Source organism: Marmota marmota, unplaced genomic scaffold (genome assembly GCF_001458135.2).
Source record: "Marmota marmota marmota unplaced genomic scaffold, marMar, whole genome shotgun sequence".
In the NCBI taxonomy this organism is placed as follows: domain Eukaryota; kingdom Metazoa; phylum Chordata; class Mammalia; order Rodentia; family Sciuridae; genus Marmota; species Marmota marmota.
In genome coordinates, this window is record NW_026000019.1 from 11,680,932 (window position 1) to 11,694,816 (window position 13,885).

Genomic DNA, 13,885 nt, shown 5'->3' on the forward strand with positions numbered 1-13,885 from the left:
TCACCAGATGTGGCACTGGGTTGGTGAAGGAGCACTGCCCAGTCCTCTTCTCTTGGGTAAGTAACCTCGCTGAGATTTGGTTTCATCACCTACGAAGTGGTTATAGTGATATACAACCCTGGGGACTAAGTAAGGCCACCGCAAAGATGTGCCAAAACACTCTGTAGGGGACATAGAAGATGTCTGACAAATGCATGTTGGTCTCCTTTTCTGTCCTTCCCTGCCCCACCCCCAGAGGTGGTAGATCCATTGGTGCGACATCACACATGGCTCTGGTTTCCTTTCTTAGGCCAGGAAAGTTGCAGCAGAGGCTGCAGCTATTTAAATCAACTGACCTTTCTTGCTAAGGCTCCAGGACACCTCTATCTTAGGCTGGTGGTGACGAAGGTTTCTGGTGACGGAGGTTGCTGGGGGTGTGTTGGGAGGTGGGGCAGGGGTGGGGCCCTGCCTTTGGCAGCGCATATGACCCACAAGCTCTCAGGCAAATTTCTCCTGATACAGATGCCTGCTGGCTGATTGGTAATCTTGGAGAGGATAGAAATAGCAGGGCTCTTGGTTCCAAGTCCCTCTGCTCACTGGCCGGAAGTCTTTCTCCAGTGCTGCAGGAGCCATGGCTTCTTTTATCAACCTGGCCACCTTGACCCTCCTCCTGAGGGTCATGGAACCTTGTTAGGTTGGGCTGGCAGGTCTTCCAGAGGACGTGATCTAGAGAAGACAACAAGGACCCTTTGTCATCTCCTTAAGAGGCATTATCAGGCGATCACTATCCCACCTGGATCCTTCAAGTCCAGGCGCACCACTGACAGAGAGGTTTGGGTTCTTTAACCTCCATCTTAATCTCCTCGACTTGACTCAGTCCCATCCCCTCCTACAATTTAAACAACAACAGTGTGCTTGCCCACACATGACCACAGCAGGCTGGACAGCTGAATGGTTTCTACCAGGCTTTGGGAAAGTATTGGTATGATAAGAGAAGCAACTGATACATAGTTTCATTTGCTCTTCATAGATTTTATTTATGAAAAGCTTTTACAAAAATGTGATGGGCAAATTTTATCTATCAATGTGGCTGGGCCATCGTGCCTACACAGTTGAGGAATTGTTTCTCTGGATGTTTCTTTCAGGCTTTATTTTTTTTGGCAGGGGGTGGGGGATGAGATTAACATTTAAATGGGTAAACTTTGAGTAAAGCAGTTTTTCCTCCCTTATGTGGGTGGGCCTCATCTAATCAGTCTTAGAACAAAAAGCTTCCCCTGAGCAAGAAGGAATTCTGCCAGCAATTCTGACCTTGGAGTTGAACCACAAGTCATCTCTGAATCTCCAGCCTGATGGCCTACCCTATCAGATTTTGAACATGCCAAGACTCCACAATTATATGAGCAAGTTCCATTCTCTCTCTCTCTCCCTCTCTCTCTCTCTCACACACACACACACACACACACACACACACACACATAAGCACACATTCATCCTATTGGTTTTGTTTCTCTGGAGAACCCTGACTAATGCACAACGAATTTGCATTATTCTATGATCAAGTAAGAATTGGATTTAAAAAAATCCACTTCTTACTAAAGTGAAAACAAAGAAAAACATGCGTTGATACAGCTAAAAAAAATTAAATGGCAGAACTGATTTTTCCTCTGTTTTCTAAATATTTAATAATGAGAAGGCATTAGTTTACAATGAAAGCATTTAGACTTAATTATTTAATAGGAAGTTTTATAACAAAATAGCATTTTTAAGTAAATAGAAACTTCAAAGTAAATAAGAAAACAGCCACAAAAGTGTGCTTTCTACGCAAATACAACTCAAATCATATCCCCAGACTTTCCTTTCAACCAGCTGCTACCACTAAGATCCTTTGCCTCAGGTTTTGCTGTGGCGCAGCAGCATTGTCTGAGAGCAAGGGCTGCCTGTCTTCCCAGATTCAGAGGTGACCCACAGTCCACCAGGGCTAGCAAGTGCACCTCTCTGGCTAGATGCCCTCACTCTCAGCTGGTTTTCATCTGATTCCTGCATCTCTGACGGGCAGGTTATCCTTACTTAACATATGAAGAAACTCAGGACCTCATCAAGGCTGACTTCCATGGGATCCCAGGAGACTGGGGAAAGGGCAGCGTCAAGAGACTGGTTCATGGTAGATCAGCATTTATCTTGGATGGGGTGCAATGTGAAAAAAAAGCTCATGATCCAAACATTGTGTCCCATTTCCTAGGGCTCATCCTCCCCACCTCACTAAATATTCATGAATCTCACATTATAGTTTCTGCTCAGTCTAAGAGAAAGGGAGGTGTGGCCAGTTTACCCTTGAACTCAACAGAGATTGTTCCTTAGCCCCCTCCTGGTTTCTGTGAGGGTCTCATAGCAATCCCCATCTCCCTTTTGATTTTTTTTTCCCTGTCCTTTGTTCACACCAAAGAAAGCCATCTTTTTTACCTGTTCCCATCAGCGTATAGGAGCAAGGCAGAGACGACCATTGATGCGAAGAGCAGGTGGCTGTGTGGGTGGAGTGGTGAAGCAGGAGGGTAGCTTGGGACAGTGGAGGAAAAGTCGCTGAGCAAATAAGTAGTGGTCAAGAGCACAGGCTCTAAAGTCAGGTGGTGTGGGCTCAAATCTGGCTCTGCCCATGTCCGTGTGACCACCGGTGAATTACTTAGCCTGTCAGAGTGTCTATCTCATAGGGTTGATGTTAAAAATTAAACGAATTAATGATGGCAGTGGTAAAGTTCCTGGCACATGCATTGTGCTTACTTTTATAATCCCCCCAAAAGCTCTGTGAATTGGGCACCTCACTTTCTGATCTTCTGTTTTCTCATTTATAAAGTAATGGGGTTGGAAAATTTTCTTTGCAACTTTTTCAGTTTTGGACTTCTGGCCTCTTAGTGACTGGAAACTACTCTCTAGTTTCTCCTGCGAGCTGCCTTGAAATGGTCACATCATCTGGCCACTGGGTATACACAGTTTAACTTTATGTCTTTGAATATGGTGCACAGTTTCAAATGTTTCAAGAGTGTCCAACTGAAATTCATCTTCTCTGGACCCTAAAACCAAAAAGGATTGAAAGGCACTGAGAGTGAAAAGGAGGCAGCAGGCTCCCAGGGAGGTGAAGGGGCAGAGGGTAGGCTAGGGCTGTCACAACCTAAAATCACCTCTGCATTTGTCCTACCTGGTGTTTTCTTTGCCTGCACTGGCCTTCCTTCCTTCAGTATTTATCTTTACCATTTGTTGCGCTACTTCCATGTTTTTTTCCTCCTGATCACTGCAAGGAAGGCGATAGCCCCACCTACCTCCACCATATGGTCAGCAAGTTTCCATGGCCCTGCCTCTCTCCTAGGGCTTCACACAGCGCCTTCTCCAAATGCTCTTCCTCTCTAGTGCTCGTGACTGGGGCCTCTTGTCTCTTCCTCTGTTTCCATTTGACTTTCAAACAGCCTCTCACTCTAGCCTAGCTGACTGTCAGCCAAGTGCAGGCCTAAAGGGTGGCCCAGGGAAACAATTCAAGTGCAAGGTGGCCCACCTGAACCCCCCAAGATGGCCCTGGGAAAATGGGAGGCATTGCTAGGAACGTAGACATTGCTATTTCATTTCCAGGGTTTGCCCATTTTTCTTTCCTTCTCCAGCTCCATTGAACCACCCACCCACCCGACTCTCCCCTTTCCTTGTTTGCTTTTTAAACAAATGTTTGGGGAGCTGCCACAGCAGGTCCCAACTAGCAGCTGCCAAGAGCACCACTCCCTCCTGCTGCACTTCGGTGCTGTACGTAGAAGGGGATCTGCAGCCCTCCCCGCTGGGGCTCAGTGGCCCACACTCAGCCCTCCAGCGAGCTGCCCTTCTGCCCTGGGCTTCTGCTTAGGGGGATCTGAAACCCCACGGATCCCCAGCTCCATTCCGTGTTTCCCTGTGTGTTTGAGGCTGTGCCCGTGCCTGGGTGTGGCTGGCATATGCTCTGGGCCGGGTGATCCCAGGGGAACTTGGAATAGGGCAACAACTCCTTTCTGTTTTCAAAGCCAGGCGAGGCCAAGGCCTTTCAGGCACCTCTGTGCTTTCCCGAGCAGGGGGCTGTACACGCCCTGGTGTGTTCCTGAAGATGCATTTGTCAATATGATACTCGACCTCACTGCAGGCTTAAGGAAATCAGGTTTTCCCAAGCTTGTGCTCCATCGGTCCCCATGGTGGAGATGGCTTCGCGTCTCCCAGCACCAGGCCAGCATTCTAGGCAAGAAAAAAACCAAAGAATGGTCAGGGGGAAAGGACACAGCTAGCCGTGTTTGCCCCTTTAACCAGCTTTTCTTGAAGCATCCTCTGCATGTTAGGGGCCAGAACCTTGTTACCTGGCTGCCCCTAAATGTACAAGGGACTGAGGTGTTTCTCTTAGGGACTTGGCCACTTAGCACCAAGTCAGGGTTTCTTAGTAATGAGAAAGTTAGCCCTTTCTGCCATAAAGGGGGCTCTTCCCACAGCTCCCCCAACCAAGTGCACAAGTAGTTGCAAGTCCTGACTCCACCGGTGTAGATCATTGATGCTCTCTGTAGTCGGACAATACAGCACTGCAGCGGGCCCAGTCTCTGGAGTTAGAAATACACATGTTCAAATCCCTGTTCTCCCCCCCACCAGCTTCATAGGCTTAATCAAGTCACACGAGGCCTCAGTTTTCATACCTTTAAAGTGGGCATAATAATGGTTCCTACTTGTGAGGGTTGTGGTCAGGATGGAATGATTTAATCAATATTTAGCTCACGGTAGACTAGAAGAACTCAATAAAAGTTAGTCACGATTATTGAATTGCTGTACAAGTCCCGCTGAATTATATCTGAACACTTCTTATTTAAAAGATCAAAAGCTCCTCGAGGGAGGACACCACGCCTTCCTCTCCTCCTTAGCTGCTTCTAAGCATCAAAAACAGCCATTTCCACTAAACAGGTGGCTCACAAATTCACTCACCTTGTGAAGAAGTAGAATCTTCCAGAGAAGGCTGCAGTCCACTTTGACAGCCCTGCGAGGTAAACCTTATTATTGCTTGGTTATCTGTTTTTTTTTCTGTAGGACTTTTCTTATACTTTGTATATATTATATATATGTACCCATGGGGAAAATATGAAGTTTTAAAAATCTTATTTGTATTGTATCATCTGGACCAGCCTTCAACTTCCTTTTTCAAAATTCAACCCTATATTTTTACTACCTATGTTTCATTAAATGTAGCTTTTCCAAATCTTCTTTCCTTCCCCCCCCCCCCCCCCCAATGCTGGGAATGGAATCCAGGGTCTGGGCATGCTGGGCAAACACTCTACCATTGAGCTACATCTCCAGCATCCCCCCAACCCCCCACCATTTTTTTAAATATTTATTTTTTAGTTATAGGTGGACACGATGTCTTTATTTTATTTTTACGTGGTGCTGAGGATCGAACCCAGTGCCTCATGCATGCTAGGCGAGCACTCTACCTCTGAGCCACAACCCCAGCCTTCCCATTGTTTTTAGTTTTATTTTGAGGAAAGATCTCATAACTTTGCCCCGCATGGCTTGAGTTTGCAATCCTCCTGCCTCGGCCTCTAAGTAGCTGGGATTACAGATGTGCACCACTATACCCAGCCCAAGTTTTCTTTAGCTTTTCTAAGACTTGACTTTACTGCCTTTTGATATTTCCTACTATCAAAATGTTAGAGTTTATTTGACTAATCCCCTATTCTTTGGTGTAGAGATCATTTCCAATTTATGCTATTACAAAATAATTGTTCAAGGATTATCCTTACACACGTGCCTCTGTTCCTGATGTAGATACCACAAGATAAAATTTCTAGGTTTGGATGCGAGCATTTTCCAACTTTAAAGATAATGTCAACTAATCCTCCCTTTTCCCCCAGAGACACCTGTCTCTACGAATGTTGTCTGCATTCTGTACTTGGATCTACCTTTGGGTCTAGCACAGTGTAACCTCAGTTACATGTTTGTTACATTGCACAGCCGCCAAGATTTTGTTTGGAGATCATACAGAAAATTCCTACATGCTGAGGCCTCCTTGGACTGTTTTCTGTGTTAGAAAATTCTTTCTGTTGAGTCTAACACTATCTCCCTGTAACGTTACGCTTTGGTCCTTTTCTACCCCTGGGAACCAGGGAGAACAAATCTGATCCTGTTTCACATGGTGTGACCAGCCTAGAACAGACCGAAATGCCTGCTTCCTCCCCCACCTCCCTCATTTTTAATTTTTAAAGTTTTTGTGAAGATAAGGAGTGAAGAACTATCATAAAAAGTTCTTTTCAAGAGTGGAATGTAAGTACAGCAACACTATGTCCCAGTGTTTCAGGGCAGATTAGTTTCTCTATGATATGCTTTCATTTATTTTTTTAATATATAATATTTTCTCATGGTTAAAGCATTTAAAAACACAAAAAGGAATATGTTGAGGGGCTGGGGTTGTGGCTCAGTGGTAGAGCGCTTGCCTAGCATGTTTGAGGCACTGGGTTCTATTCTCAGCCCTGCATATAAATAAATAAATTAAAGGTCCATTGATAACTAAAAAATATTTTTTTAAAGAAGTATACATTGACAAACAATTATATGAAAAAATGGTCATCATTAGGGAAATCAAATCAAAACCATAAAGATATCTCACTCCAGTTAGAACAACTAGTATCATGAAGACAAAAAAATATAAAATGATGACAAGGATACAGAGATAAGTAGAGTTCTTACAAAGGGGAATGTAAATTAGTACAGTCATTATGGTAAACAATATGGAGTTTCTCAAAAAAACAAAAATAGAGCTATCATGTGATCCAGCAATCCCATTATTTATATATCCAAAAGCAATGTAATCACTATGTCAAAGACACATTTGTATTCCATTTTTATTGCAGCTCTATACATGGTAGCCAAGATATGGAAACAACCAAAGTGTCCAATGATGGATGAATGGATAGAGAAAATGTGAACTATATACACAAGGGAATATTATTCAGCCATAAAAAGAATGAAATCCTGACATTTGTGGCAATTGGAATAGAACTAGAGGACATTATACTAAATGAAATAATTCAGGCACTGAAAAATTGACTGCAAATAGAAGGTAAAAAATTGATCTCATAGAAATAGAGAGTAGAATAGTGGGTGAAGAGGGTGGGGGAGATAGAAAAGGGTTAGTATATTTTTGGAACAGAAATATAGTCAGGAGGCTGAAGTTCTAGTGATCTGTGTAGCACAACAGAGGACTATAGTTAACAATATTTGATTAGGTAATTTCAAAACAGAAGCTTGAATAGAGGATTATGTATGTTCTCAATACAAAGAAATGATAAATGAGGTAATGGAAATACTAATTACTCTTACGTGTATCAACATATCACTCTGTGCCTCATACACACATACAGTTATTATCTATTAGTTTTAAAAAGACTGCAAAGTTGAAAAAATTTAAAAAAGGTATACATTGAAAATTCTTGCTTCACATATGGTGCAACTCTACATTGTATACCACCAGAGAAATGAAAGGCTGTGCTCCATGTAGAACTAATTAGAAAAAATGAAATAAAAAGTAAAGTTAAGTCTTGCTTCCACACCTATTCCCTATCCTTTCAGTTCCTGGCTCCTCTACCTGTGCCCAGGAAACCACTTTAGTTAATTTCTGGACTATCAATTTCTTGTTCTTTTTTATATGTTGAGTGAATCTTGAAACTTTATTCTAGTGAAAGTAGCAACACATAACACATTTTGTTATAGTCTGGGAAAGTCAAAATCCTAGAGATAGAAAATCACATCGGTGATCACCAGGGCTGGGGACAGGCGTGGGACATTGACTATGACAAGGTGGAAGAGAGCTTCTGGGGAATAATGACAGTGTTCTATATCTTGATTACAATAGTGTTACACAACTGTGTACATTTGTCACAGATCATTTTAAAAGATGGATTTTACTGTATGTAATTTTACTTTCAATAAATCTGACTTTAAAAATAAACTTTATAGCCTGGCATGGTGTTACAGGGTGCCTGTAGTCTCACCTAATGGGGAGGCTGAGGTGGGAGGGCCACTTGATCCCATGGGCCAGCCTGAGCAACACAGCGAGACCTCATCTCAAAAATAAATAGTAAAGGGGCTGGGGACATAGCTCAGTTGGTAGAGTGCTTGCCTTGCATGCACAAGTCCCTGGGTTCAATCTCCAGCATAAAAAATAAATAAAATAAAATAAATAGTAAAAAAAAAATATGTCCAGACTATGTTCTTCCTCCACAAACCCCTTTCCTCATGAATGGCACCTAGTGTATCCAATCCTGAGGGTCATCCACAAGTCCCCTTGACCTCCTCAATTCCCATTTCCAGTCATTAAACTTCAGATTCAACTACTTAGTACTTTTCCTCTTCTCTCCTGCTCCTTCCTCATTTCTACTCCTTCGTCAAGTCTCACTGGTCTGGCTCTCCCCAGCCCCCCTGCATGTGGTACCCTGCCCTCATCTCCCCCTGTGCACATTCCAAGCCCCTTTGGCTATCATTTTAGAATCTCCTTATTAAGTACTGATATATGAAAATACTTATGCGTTCCACTGAGTTCCACTGCCATTCTGATCCTGGTTTATTTATTTCATATTGTAACTCTAAAGATATTTCCATTTGAGAACAGAAAGCTTACTTATTATTGCTTTTAACTTTTCTATTATGGAAAATTTAAATCTTTATATATATAGGAACGTTGACCCTATCCACCTAGCTTCATCAATTTTCGAGCAGTTTTCAACTTAAAAATCTATTTTTCTTTTCTTTTTTTTTTTTGTGGTGGGGGGGCACTGGGGATTGAACCCAGGAGGTTGACCATCAAGCCACATCCCTAGCCTTTTTTCACTTTTTACACAAAGTCTCACTAAGACACTGAAGATTTCTAAATTGCTGAAGCTGGCCTTGAATTTGCAATCCTCCTGCCTAAGCCTTCCCAAATTGCTGGGATTACAGGCATGGGCCACCATGCCTGGCTATTTTTCTACTTTTGACAGTTGTATTTTGTAGTGTTTCAAAGCAAATTTGACTACATATCACTTCATCAGTAAATCTTTCAATATACTTCTTCTTTCTTTTTTAGAGGATATAGAGGAACTCTGATATAAAGATATATGCCATAATTAATTTTACCAGCTCTCCACTGACAGATCCATAAGTTATTTTCTTTTTTTTTTTTATTCTTTAAAAATTTATTACATAGCATTTTTGTTTTTTTTTTTTTAAATTGGTAATTTCTAGCTAAAGGATTGGAATTTATTTTTATTTTATTTTCTTATTTGAGCTTTTGGGGTGAACAAGGTAATTTTAACTTTAAAAAACTGTGGTAAAATATATATAACATAAATTTGACCATTTTAATTATTGTTATGTGTACAGTTTGGTGGCATTAAGCAAATTGATCCTGTGCAATTATCACCACCATCCATCTCCAGAAATTTTTAATCTCCTAAACCAGAAATTCTATACCTATTAAATAATAATTTCCTTTTCTCCATCAATAATTGGGAATCGCTATAGATGGGTGTACTTACACACATTGTTTTTACCGTTTAAAATGTTTATGCAAATAATTTTACTAATCAGAAAAGGAAATCAAAGTTTCAATTTGGAGTTGATACAATCTAATCTGTATGGGCAGGACAGTAGCAGCCCCTGGGGACTGATCTGGGAAACAAACCACAGCCCCCTTCCCTTGGCTCTTTTCGAATTACTGTAGGAACTTTGATTTGTAGTACCTGACTGTATTAAAACCCTTCTCATGTTTTCATGCTTAAGAACTTTATCGATTTTCTAAATCCTACCTCCTTTCTTCCCTTTGCAAGTTCTTTCTCAACTTACCCAGACTCCATTTCAGGATTCCTGACCTCAGTAATGTTGTCATGTTAGGGCAGATGAGTCTGGGCTCTGGGGAGGTTGGGGCGGTGGGTACTATCCTGGGTCTTGTAGGATGGGTAGCAGCATCTCTGGCCTCCAGCCGCTGGATGCCAGTAGCACTCCCCTTCCCCATGTCCATTTCAACAACCAAAAATTATCCCCGTCCCCACCTTAAGGACTACAGTTGCAAAAGAAGAAAAATAGAAAGTCCTCTTGGTCTTGTAGCCAATATGCAAGCAAGAGGAGCAATCAGACCGAATAAAGGTTCTGTTCCATGTTCCACTCCAGAGCCACAGCTTATTTGTTTATTTAACCAAGAAGTTCTAACTAGTTTAAACAAGGTTAGAGAAGAGAGACGAAAGCAGAAGGACAGCGAATGAATTTGTTAGTTTTCCACTGCAGCCAATGACCTTGGTTGATATTTCTTAGCCGTGACTTATCTGGAGCACTGTTTATCTTTTACCTGTGATAAGTCATCTAGGATGTATGTATTTTGTGACTCAAGACCTTGTTTTCCATTAAATGTCTCAAAGTTCACTTAATGAGGCTGAAACATTTTTATATGTGATGAATTTGTAGCTACATCCTGCATAGTTATTGTATCAAAAGTTCTGTTTTCATCTCAATGACTCCACGTCTGTGTTCAGTTTTAGAATTGGCTTCAGATGAGAAAGTGAAAGAGGAACATGAAGGAGTCTCCTTTGTCCTTTTTGAGGAACAAGTTGTTCTTTTCAGAAGGAACAGTGGAACAGAATTTTCCCAATCTGGAGTATAAACATGCTGACAGGTGCCTGAAAATCCAAGGGCAGTTCATTTGCCTACTTTCCTATGAGGTTCCTGGACCTGCTAAGCAAAACCAGGCTTTCTCATCCTTTCTCTTCTCACAGTGTTTTAAAACCCTGCCTGATATCATGATGAAGCAGGGACACCTGTCCCCCTTTAACTTGGCCCCTCATCTTGCTATGAGGACCCTGTTGGTGTGAACTCATTTATCTGTAATCCCTGATGGAACTTGTCATGTACTGATTGCTAAATAAATGCCATTTTAGTTTGGAGAGGTTCAATGATTGAACCTTTTCTTCCCAAACCTTGTGACTGCTTTTAGAAATACTGTTTATTGTTTATCCTTTGTGGAGTTTGTGGCTTTGGAATATTCCCTCTATGCCTAGGGATTAGCATTGCTGGGTTATATTCAGTAAAAGATGAATTTCATCATCACCATCAATCATTATCACCATTACCAGCATCTTTGTAAGTGTCTCTTATGTGTCAGACACAGCACACATAATTTCATCTGATATTTTGCAGTTATGCCGCAAAGTAGGCATTCTTGAACCTACTTCTCACGTGAGTTAGAAAGTCAATGCTTGGAGAGGTTAAGTAACAAGTGGGTAAGCTAAAATACAAGCTCAGATCTCTGATTTCTAAATGTCTGCTCTTTCCCCTGTATCATCCCACTATACCATACAGGGGAGTCTTGGAGTAAGCTCCAACGTAGACTAAAACTTTCTTTTCTAATAGGGTATTTCAAACCTTGGTGGTGATGGTCTCTTAAATTTCTCCTTGACAGGAGAGAATCCTGGGCCTGAAAGGACTGGAAAGAGAATTAATTTGTTTGCAGCAATAGAGGAACCTATTAGAAAGTTCACCTCAGGCGATAAGAACCCTCCAGCACAGAACACCTTCACTGGCCCTAGTTCTGCAGGTCATAGCTCTGGCATTGTGTAAGGAAAGGTCTGAGTAGTTTGGAAAGGAACATCTGAGGCAAAGCCGAGGAGAAGTTGGGGTGGGGCAAGCCCAGAGAACATCAGGGCTCTTGCCAGGCTTTATTCATGCCGACTGCTGAGTGAGCTCTTGAGCAATTATTTTTGTAGTTTTTTCCACTCTTTTGCTCCTGGTCTATATTGGGAGGGTGACTTCGTAATTTATTGTCCAAACAAATACTTTTTTTGAGACAGGCTTTTACTATGCTGCTCAGCCTGGTCTCCAGCCCATGGTTTCAAATGATTTTCCTGCCTCAGCCTCCTGAGTAGCTGCGACTACTGGGGTGTTCACCGCCCATGCCTGGCTTCAAACTAAGACAGTTTTGAGAACAGGGCATTGATAATGACACTGGGATATTGTATGTCAACCAGAGCTCTCCTAGGGAAACAGGATGCATGGTCTCTTATTGTGGAAGTCCGGTTTCCATGACAACTCGGAAGCTCAGAGAAGGGATGTCTCTGAGGCCCTTGAACACACAGCTGCTATACAGACTGGACAGAAGACTTCACGAGGCAGCAAACATTGGTGGGGTCATTTCCAAGCTGGATGATCTTGGATAACTACCCAACCTCACTGAACTTAGTTTCCTCAGCTATAAGATGGGTACAATGGTATTTATCTCACGGGGTTCCCATGGAACAACTCAGAGAGCCTACATACCACATCTAGAAAGTAATAAATAGTCTCTTTCTCAGGTCTACTGGGCACCGTGGTGGTTGTTGGTGGGAAGTGAGGACCACTAAATATTTAGTTCAGGTTTAGGAAAACTCTAGAAACCTTGAAATTTGATCTGAGTTTCAGGTTCCTGTGAGTCTAGGACTCCTGGCCTTCTCTTATTGGGTGAACATGGGGCCCACTCATTTTGACTGCTCAAGGGATGTCCATTCACCCTCTAGGCATAAGGAGGAGAAAAGAGAAAAGAAGGAAGGACTTCAGTGCGAGCATTTTGCTCTGTCCTGGGTGGGGGCATGAGGAGAGGTGAGGGTGTGGGAACTGACCTGGTGGCTACTCCAATAGAAAGGAACTGAAGGAAAATGCTGAACATCCTAAGCTTAGGATGGAAAACACCTTTAATGTTTCCTTCTACCTGTTTCCCTCAGCCCTGACAGTAGTCTTACAGCCTTCTGGTTGAACAATGGTTCTACAGGTGTCCAAGCTCAAAGAGCGTTTTCCAAGACTAATGAGAATTTAGGAGGGAGTGTTAGGACCACTTTTCTTCTCTTCAATGGCCTCCACCTTCAGCTGCCTGGTCCTGAGGGAAGGGAAAAGGGGGGCCCTGCTTGTCTGGGACTTACTGGGCTTGCTTGGAGGTCAGACTGTTGTTCCTGGTACTCGTGTGGCCTGTCCTGACTTCTAGGACACCTAGCATATGGGCAATGTGACATCTGTTTCTTGAGGCTAAGCTGTGACCACAAAGTAAAATTGGCCATGAAGGAGTCCAGAGGACATGAAGAACTCAGGTTAGAGGCTGTCCATAAGGCCCAGCTCATAGGTGGGCCCGGGTGGCTGCAGGCAAACGTCACATGTCCGTCTTCTCCTGCCCTCCGCCTCTTCCCTGGGCCTCCGGTTGTCTCACTGTGTGGGGCCTTCCAAGCTCCTTGGCAGTTCCAGGGGGATGAGGAACAGATGTGCTCAGACATCAGTGGGCACAGGGCTGGGTGCTATTTCTGGCTTGGGCTGAGTTCAGAAGTCCTAGAAAGAATGTTTCTGACATGTCTTGCCTTCTGGGAATCTGTGAGGCACAGGGACAAACACTGCCTGGGTGTGTCCCACAGTCATTTCAGACCAAGAGGCGGGTCCTGACATCAGAGGGGCCTGGACCGGGGGTGATGGAGTCAGCGACACAGCCCCAGAGGAGCTCCCCCGTGGCTGGCTCAGTGCTGACTGCACCCTCAGCTGCTTCATGTATCCATTCAGGCATTTATCAAACAGTTATACCTGCCAGACATTATTCTGTGTGTTTCAAATCCATTAAAAAAGCCATACTTAATATTCATGCCTTTGTGGATTTTTACGTTCTAGCAAGAGGAAGACAGATAACAACAACCAAAAACAAAGAAACAAAAAAACAAAACAAAAAAATTAAAAAACACCCGTATACATATAAGTGTTTAATTGTTAGAAGGTACTGAATGCTCTGGAAAAAAAGGAGAGCAGAGTAAAAGGCAATCCACATGCTGGAAAGGGTGTTTCCAGTGTTTCCATAAGGTAATCAGACTCAGTGTCACTCAATGTCACTGAGTTTTTTTTTTTT